We start from the raw sequence: 9,606 nt of genomic DNA, 5'->3' as shown, positions 1-9,606 counted from the left end.
GCAGGTCAATAATAATAAATGATAATAAATAATAATAAATGAATAATAATGAATGTTAATGAATGATAATCAATAATAATAAAAAGACAAGTATGGTCTTTGCATGCATTATCCTGTTGGAATTGAAACTTCCCGCCATTTTTTCTTTTGGAGGCTTAGGTTAGTGGTCATAGCACAATTGGACTACTTTCCCGCGAAAATTCAAAATTCCCCCCATTTTTTCTAAATGCACTTTGGTTTACGTGACCCCCACCCTGTCGCATGCTTGGTGTAAAATCGAGACTTCAGCGTCATAACTAAGATAGCTGTGGGTATTTGTGAGGGGCTGTAATCATTGTGTACACACTTACCCGACAGACGAGTGTTTACAGAGTCGGTGATGGGATGACTTTTAATTTTCACATGTTGGACGCTGCTGTTATACATATCTGTTTGCTTGTAGGATGTACTGGCTGCTAATAACTATCATTTTTTATATAGATCTGATGGAGTAATAGTATTATTTCTGACTCATGATCTGGTGTGATCATTGGGCACTAGACGTGTCCGCAGGGCTATATTGGGCTTATATCATAGAAAGGAAAAGTTTTACGATTGGGGTAGAGATAGCTCAGCGTAAGGTGACCGGGAAGAAGGATGTATGTCTGACAGGACGGAAAAGTAAGCGATCTACGGTTATTGCCCGTTTGTAAGTGCTGAACGTTCTAGTCTTAGGAGTATGTGTGTGTTTATGTTCTCTCTCTCTCTCTCTCTCTCTCTCTCTTTCTCTCTCTCTCTCTCTCTCTCCTACCGGAACCTTCGATGCACCGATCATGGACTCTAGAACAATACTTTACACATGATAGATTGGATGATTTGCTTAAAAATCTATCGAACTACATTGTGTATAAATATCGCTCTGTTCTTATTCTTCTTAACTGTATGCTATTAAATTAAGGCACTTTGAGATCTGTTACTATAGATCAATATGGTGTGCTAAACTCCAAGACTTGGTTACATTTCGAGAAATGTGGTGCACTTGGATGGATTAGGACTAAGAAAGCTGTATTCAGTCAAGAGAAGTGGAGTGTAGCTGTATTCGTCTGCTTGGTTGAGGAATAATTGGGTAGCGATGTTGCGGGGTAGGTAGGTCAATGCCGAGGTGAGGATGGTCTTTTAACGTAAGAGGACTAGATAGCTCTGTAACCGCCATACGCAGAGAGATTGATTGAGTACTATGCGCGAGGTCTTAGAAATATGTATAGCGTTGTCTGGTATAATTTGATGGTCTTTATGTGTTCGAGAATTAAGTGTGAATGGATGTGTTGAGCAGTCATCTATGAATGGTCGCAATGATACTTGCAAAGTAGAGGATGTATGGTTTAGCTATGATACTGAAATTAAGAAAACAAGGTGTCACATGATTGGCCAGTGTTGGACTTACTGTAAAATTTTTCGCGATATCAGCTGTGATGGATAATATTACAGTAGATCAGTGGTGTCTTATCCATCGCATTTGTGCATTGGGTACGACATAATGATTGACTGACAAAGCTTGCTTGAGTTGGGGGAGAAATTTTGGTTGATGGACCGTAACTTCCAGGGTTGCTAGCACCGAAAACGGTTATCCTGTACTTGTGTGCAAAAATGACCAATCACTAGAAACTGAATGCAGAGTTATAAACTATTCGCTCACTGCAACATATGAGTTTAAATGTAGAGGTGGTCAATCACTTTCGAGGGAAGTGGCTACAACGCCAGCAGGCTCTTCTATTTCCCTTGTGTTGTGGGTGTCCTTTATTTAAAATCATTCAATGTTATGCTATCGACTGTAAGAATATGATTTATAAGGTGTAAGGTATAGTTTCCTGTGAGAGACCATGCATCAGTCCATGTTAATGTCTGTTTAGAATCAGACAATGACTTCGAAGTCGTGGCAGAAAGACGAAATGCTCGGCAGTGTGCAAAAGCGTGTTAGAAAACACTGTTTGAACAAGGGCCAGAGGCAGCTTCCCATTCGCTTAGAGTATGGGTGATCAAACTTTAAAGGGCTCTCTCCAGCGTGTGTGTATATTTAATATGATCTTGTTCATATAGGCATTTGTAGTTTGAGGTGTTGGATTTGGTGAGCTGTTAGGAATTCTTGGATGGTTGCACTCTGAGTTATTCAGGGGGGGGAGTATTGAGAATTCCGTTTGTCCGCGCTGGAGGTGGACCACATTGGTGCCTTCGTGACTTTTTCAGTTTGATGGTAGAGGATAAAGATGATAGGGTGTTGAGGATATGTTGTACTTGTACCTAGTTTGAGGCGTACAACATTGCTCACATTTCCAGCGAATGGTCAAAACAAGGTCCTGTTGTAGTAACTGAGGTCGTTCTGTTTATAGACAGGTTGCAGAAGGTAATAGATATGTCTTTCTCAGACTTAAATTGCAGAGATCAGGGACCAGGCTTTGAATAATGTCGTACGTGCTTGATGCTTTGTATAAAAGTTTGAATCTTTGATTGGGTTTGGTATTTCTGGGTGTGTGTAAAATTAATTTTACTGTTGAAAGTGTGAGAAAGATGAGTTGATTGGTGTTTAGATGGGGGCTACGTTTGTAATTCGAAAAGAGAGGATGAGAATGGTAAATTGATTGATGGACATGGTTTGTGGGGTATATATATGAGTGTCAAGATAGGGTTGAGGACGTTTGCGTATGTTGATGGTGGGACGGGTGTGAGGGTAGGTGCAGTGGGAGGTGTAAATTGGATCTTATTTTTTTTTAAAAATGTTGTAAAGTAGGAATAATATTGAGAAGGTTTTTAGATGGCTGGTCACGTGACGAGGCGAGAGCAGGGTTGTGTAGTTGTGTTTAGTTAAAGGTCTGTGTAATGTCATGTGAGGAGCAATGTGCAGTGTGCTACACTGTCATAGGAGGTAAAGACATGTGCTGCTATGATGTGTGTAGCATATGGAGGCTGCGCTTTGGAATTATGCTACGTCGATATAAAGTTGACTTTCACCCGCATTCGGTGGTCGCGGCTCGGGATCACGGTCCTGGATGGACGTATGTGTGTGCTTTGACCGCTGACGAGCGCGTTGACTGCGCCAACTCACGCTTGTGGAAGCCGAGCAGGGGCTGTGCGAGGTCTGAAGTCAGACGGATGGGTGACTTCACGATCCTGTGGGCAGGGTGTGGAATGGGGGTACCTGCCCATCTGTGCTGAGTTATTTTGCGAGCGGATCTGCAGGCTCTGCTATGCGTTATTAGGATAGTTTACAAGTACTGACCGTATCTACACATTTGTGTGATGTATTATTTAGTAGCAGTTTGCTATAGTGCGTACTGAAATTATGATTGGGTGCGTGTCTGTGGGCTGTGCAACATGGCCCAGGGCACATCTGGGATTGGTGTTTTGTGATAGCGTGATAGATACACTGTATGGTTAAATAAGTTGTTGGAAAAAAATAAATAGTGTTCTCAATGATTACACGCGCCTGCAGCGCAGATCAGAGTGATTTGGTTTTTCCGTCACCATCTTGGTTGCATGCGAGTAGTAAATGTTTTCCCAGCCGCGTTAATCGAGTATGTCAACGAGCTATGAGCTATTCTGAGAATAGACGTGAAGGCAGGTCCAGACCTGAGACGCCGGAGGTATAAATGAGAAGAACAATGCAGCTTTCACGTGTGTCGGCTGGCACGAGCGCTCGGAAGCTGAACTTGGCTGGAGACTCTGGAATCCCTTTCCCCGCCAACCGCACGCGCGCGCGGCCTGCCATGGAGCGTAATCTAAGGCGCATAGGCGATATCAATTTCTCCGGTGATAGGTGCAAATGCGACTGTGTTGAGGTCATGTTTGGGGGAGGCCGAGCAGAGACGTTTGGTCGGTTTGGCAGCTGGTGGTGTTTGGGCGCGTCTGTTGTGCTATTTTGCGAGCATGTCCGTGCACTGTGCGGTGCTTTATTGGGAGAGTTTCAGAATACAGAGCTCGTCTGCTGATAATGTGTGCTGCATTATTTAAGAGCTGTTTGCTATTGTGTGGTGAAATTAGGAGTTGTTTACGTGTTTGTGGCCTGTGTCAGATGCCCACAGTCGGATCAGCGCGGGTGTTTTGTGACAAATATACTCCACGACTAAATATAAGGGCTCCAAATAAATAGAGTGCAGTCCTTCCTTACTTCCCCGAGCAGGACAGCGCGGTCTGAGCTGTTTCTGCGCAATAACGGCAATCTGGTCAGAATGTGAGTGAGTAGACAAATAACTGGACAAATTTACCTGTAGAGGAGTTACAGGTCTGGATTGGAATGAATATCTTGATGGGTGTGGTTGTGTTGCCAAGTGCAGTGCACTACTGGAGTTCAGAAACTGCCTTATGTCAGCCTTATATATCGAAACCTATGAGAAGTAGAAGTTTCAAAAAGATATGTCGCAAATAAATAAAGTACACTCGTTCTTCCTTCCATCAGCCTATGCACTGAAATTATTTCCGAAAATTAGCAGTTGTTTGGCTATTTGGAGGTAAATGTTTTGCATTATTTACAAGCGGTTTGCATGTCTGTAGGCTGTGCTATGAATTATTTTTAACTGTTTACAATTAGCAAGCGTGTGTCTAGAACATTATAAATGAGTTATGTAGGAGTGTTTTGCAGGTCTGTATGATGTGGGACATGTCGGTGTGATCCATATACTCCATTCCTAAATAAAGTAAATTCGTTCCTCGGTCCATGGACCTGGTGCAGGGTGAGTCCATTTACCAGAAACGTGTAGGAAGAGGTTGAGTGCTGGTGGCTTAGTTTGAAACAATTTTCTTAGGTTGGTGGCGGAAGCGCAGGTGAGCTTTGTTTACTGGCAGATTTCAAACTTGGCGCTGGTTCCTAGGAGGAGGAGGTGGCGGTCTGGTTCGCGAAAAGTAGTTGAAATTAGGGAGTTGAACACGTTTGCTTACGTATGTTGTTGTTGTGGTCTTCAGTCCTGAGACTGGTAGATGCAGCTCTCCATGCTACTCTATCCTGTGCAAGCTTCTTCATCTCCAAGTACCTACTGCAACCTACATCCTTCTGAATTTGCTTAGTGTATTCATCTCTTGGTCTCCCTCTACGATTTTTACCCTCCACGCTGCCCTCCAATACTAAATTGGTGATCCCTTGATGCCTCAGAACATGTCCTACCAACCGATCCCTTCTTCCGGTCAAGTTGTGCCACAAACTTCTCTTCTCCCCAATCCTATTCAATACTTCCTCATTAGTTATGTGATCTACCCATCTAATCTTCAGCATTCTTCTGTAGCACCACATTTCGAAAGCTTCTATTCTCTTCTTGTCCAAACTATTTATCGTCCATGTTTCACTTCCATACATGGCTACACTCCATACGAATACTTTCAGAAATGACTTCCTGACACTTAAATCAATACTGGATGTTAACAAATTTCTCTTCTTCAGAAACGCTTTCCTTGCCATTGCCAGTCTACATTTTATATCCTCTCTACTTCGACCATCATCAGTTATTTTGCTCCCCAAATAGCAAACCTCCTTTACTACTTTAAGTGCCTCATTTCCTAATCTAATTCCCTCAGCATCACCCGAATTAATTCGACTACATTCCATTATCCTCGTTTGATTTTGTTGATGTTCATCTTATATCCTCCTTTCAAGACACTGTCCATTCCATTCAACTGCTCTTCCAAGTCCTTTGCTGTCTCTGACAGAATTACGATGTCATCGGCGAACCTCAGAGTTTTTATTTCTTCTCCATGAATTTTAATACCTACTCCGAATTTTTCTTTTGTTTCCTTTACTGCTTGCTCAATACGTATGTGAAATGCATACGTATATGAAATTGTAAATTCAATTATTTAATATAGCGGGGTGGTGAGAGTGAATTAGTGAGCGTTCTCGCAACGAGCAAACGCGCTGTTATACGCTCATGGTGGATTCCACTGTCGGTCAAACTCTAGCGCCAAACGTATCCTTTGTCCGGCACGCGGTCGACAGGTTCCATCGTGTCCAGCGTTAAGTGCTCGCGGGCGCCGATAGATGTTTACGTAGTCGGACTGTAAGGCGCCGCTCTCACCACCTACCTGTGGCGCTGGCCATGGGGGTGTGCGGGCACTGCTGGTCGCTTGACCTCAGCCGGCCAGGGAGCTGTCGATGGAGTGGGCTCAGCCGGCCGTGCGTACGTCATCTGCGCTCTGGAGGTTTGCTGTGTGAGCATGGAGAAGTCAGTTGGGACACACCTGCATACCGTAATGTCTGAAATAAAGAGTCACTTTCCAGGTATTTACAGAAGGCTATGTCCGTCGCGTGTATGGATGGTGTGTGACGTAAGCAGGGCGGCGGCGCAGTGATTGTACAGTTATTGCGCGCGCGCGAGAGCGAGTCAATTAGCGGGCATTCTAGTGCAGTCCAAACGTGCTGTTATATAGTCATGGCGGATTCCACTGTCGAGCAAACTTTGCCGCCAAAAGTGTAGCACTGCGTCCTCGCTCGCACAGGGACACATGGTGGACGGTGAGCGGTCGGCATCGACAGGTTTGAACGTGGCGCCGAAAGTGTTGCAGGGAAACGGCCGACCATTGTGTGATTCAGCTCCGAGGCAGACAATTTTGGCGGGAAACGCGCGGAGGCGACGAATGCACGTGGTGAGCGGACAAGGGGCCGCTCTGAAGTCGAACTCGACACGTTCCATCCTGTCCAGCGTGTCCGGCTCACGTGACAGGTGTCGGCAGTCTCCGCGCGCTGGCCAGGGGGTGGCGAGGATTTGAACTAATCCAGTTGGAGCGCAGACGTCGTGGTGACTGCACTGCGATATCAAAGATGTGTGTGCTGACTGTGTTGGAGAACAAGTGATGACCGTACTGCTTGAAATAAAGTCTTCAGTCCCTTCCCCCATGCAAGATCAAAGGAAGTGAATTACGTTACTATAAGAGCAGTTTATTATTTGACGCGATTATGATAGGCTACCAGTGAAAAAAGATAAGTGAGGGAGAAAGTTCGTATGTGTGATCAATTATGGTGTTGGGATTTGAACTTGTGATAGATTTTTTTTTAAGGGTGTAAGGAAAATAGCTTTCTCACCGAGAAAATCGAATATCTTGAATAAACAATAAATGATAATAATAGGTAGGAGTACATTTTTCGAGATATTATCGTATTGGAATTTGAATTTGGCGCAATTTTCTAGTGGAGGTAGGCCTATAATAATAAATGATAATGAATGATAATAAATGATAATGAATGATAATAAATCACAATGAATGATAATGAATGTTAATAAATAATAATGAATAATAATATTAAACAAAGTAAGGTTTTGCAGCCATTATCATGTTGGAATTTGAATTTGGGGGGAATTTTCTAGTGGAGATAGGTCAATAATAATTACTAATAATAAAGGATAAAAAATAATAATAAATAATAATGAATGTTAATGAATGATAATCAATAATAATAAAAAAGACAAGTACGGTCTTTGCATGCATTATCCTTTTGTAATTCAAACTTCCCGCCATTGTTTCTCTTCTGGAGGCTTAGGTTAGTGGACATAGAACAATTGGCCTATTTTCCACCAAAATTCAAAATTACCTCCATTTCTTCTTGAGGTTAGGTTAGTGGACATAGAACAATTGGCCTATTTTCCCGCCAAAATCCGCCATCTTGAATGACGTCATGTGCTGTTGCCAAGTCTACATGCCGCCATCTTGGATGACGTCATTGCCACCATCTTGGATAAATTTGGCAACAATGGAGAGTGGGGTGACGCGAACCTTGTCCTTCTACTCTCGTTAACTACTTGCACTAGCTTCCTGCAACACAAACCACTGACGTTCTCATTTACACAACTTCTAGCATTTCATTGTCAATAGACATTATCCCATTTAAAAATTTCTAATTGTTGCAAAGAACTGCACTTCTGTCAACGGCTCAAAATCTGTGTATTGCGTATATGCGTCCTTGCCTACAGTTCAATTCTGTGGAACCTCGTATCGACAGCGCCTTTCATGTCCGATATATTTGCGGTTCAAGTATTAAGTGACGCACCATGCAGAGAAGACAGCTGTTTCTCTGTACTTATAAAGTTCTTGTTACTAGTAAGAGGTGTATTGTTAAGCACAACAGCATGATCAAATAATGCCTTACTAAAGTAAAAGCTAGCATTTTCGTCCCTCGATTCTTTCAGTTTCTTTCTCCAACAGTTATTTATCTGAAGTGCGACAGTTAATTAATTCACATAACACGAGTGTTGTCCAGAAAGAAAGTACCAATCGCTCGCGAAATGGAAACCACAGTGAAAACCAGAAATGTTTTATTTGCAACAGTTAGGCACACCTTCCGCCTACTTCTGTACATAGTCGCTGCTCCAACTTCGAGTTGTGTCGTAGTGCTGTATCAACTTTCCAGTATCCTCGTCGCAGAAAGCAGCCGCCTGTGCTTTCGGCCAGTTATCTGCACTGGTATGCAGCTCGTTGTCTGTGGAAAAATTTTGTCTTCATAGCCAGCGGTTCTTGTGAGCAGAAATGAGACTTAGGGGGAGGCCAATTACGAATTGTATTGTGAGTCATCAAACACTTCTCATCGGAAACGCTGCAGGAGCGTCTTCATTGCCCCTGGCGTCTTCATTGCCCCTGCAGAGTGCTGCCGACAATTGGCATGAAGAAGGAACTGCTCGACAGGTGTGTCATGTGGGCTGCGTCACACAGGCGAAATCTCTAACCAGACCCCCATACATGGCGGGAGACGCTATTCCCTACGCATCTTTACGTGCTCACTGTTCACTCAAAAGTGAAAAGAGCGACGCGACACGATCGACGGACATGCTAGAGACACTGCCCGACACATCTGTGCAAAGCTTTACCGGATTTTCCCTTTGGTTTCCATTTCGCGACCGATCGGAACTTACTTTCTGGACAACCCTCGTAAATTTTATGTTTTAGAAGGTGTGATCGGTTTGTAGCTGTGTCAAAATCCTAGTCACTCTGCGCCTAGATTAAAGCAACTTTAGTGTTCGGCGATACTCATGCTGATTCTTACTGCTGCAAGCCCATGCTTGCTCTCATAGTTATATAATACACTCCTGGAAATTGAAATAAGAACACCGTGAATTCATTGTCCCAGGAAGGGGAAACTTTATTGACACATTTCTGGGGTCAGATACATCACATGATCACACTGACAGAACCACAGGCACATAGACACTGGCAACAGAGCATGCACAATGTCGGCACTAGTACAGTGTATATCCACCTTTCGCAGCAATGCAGGCTGCTATTCTCCCATGGAGACTGTCGTAGAGATGCTGGATGTAGTCCTGTGGAACGGCTTGCCATGCCATTTCCACCTGGCGCCTCAGTTGGACCAGCGTTCGTGCTGGACGTGCAGACCGCGTGAGACGACGCTTCATCCAGTCCCAAACATGCTCAATGGGGGACAGATCCGGAGATCTTGCTGGCCAGGGTAGTTGACTTACACCTTCTAGAGCACGTTGGGTGGCACGGGATACATGCGGACTGTTGGAATAGCAAGTTACCTTGCCGGTCTAGGAATGGTAGAACGATGGGTTCGATGACGGTTTGGATGTACCGTGCACTATTCAGTGTCCCCTCGACGATCACCAGTGGTGTACGGCCAGTGTAGGAGATCGCTCC

The sequence above is a fragment of the Schistocerca piceifrons genome, chromosome 3, assembly GCF_021461385.2.
Source record: "Schistocerca piceifrons isolate TAMUIC-IGC-003096 chromosome 3, iqSchPice1.1, whole genome shotgun sequence".
Lineage (NCBI taxonomy): Eukaryota > Metazoa > Arthropoda > Insecta > Orthoptera > Acrididae > Schistocerca > Schistocerca piceifrons.
Note: the sequence above shows the minus strand (reverse complement) of the source record.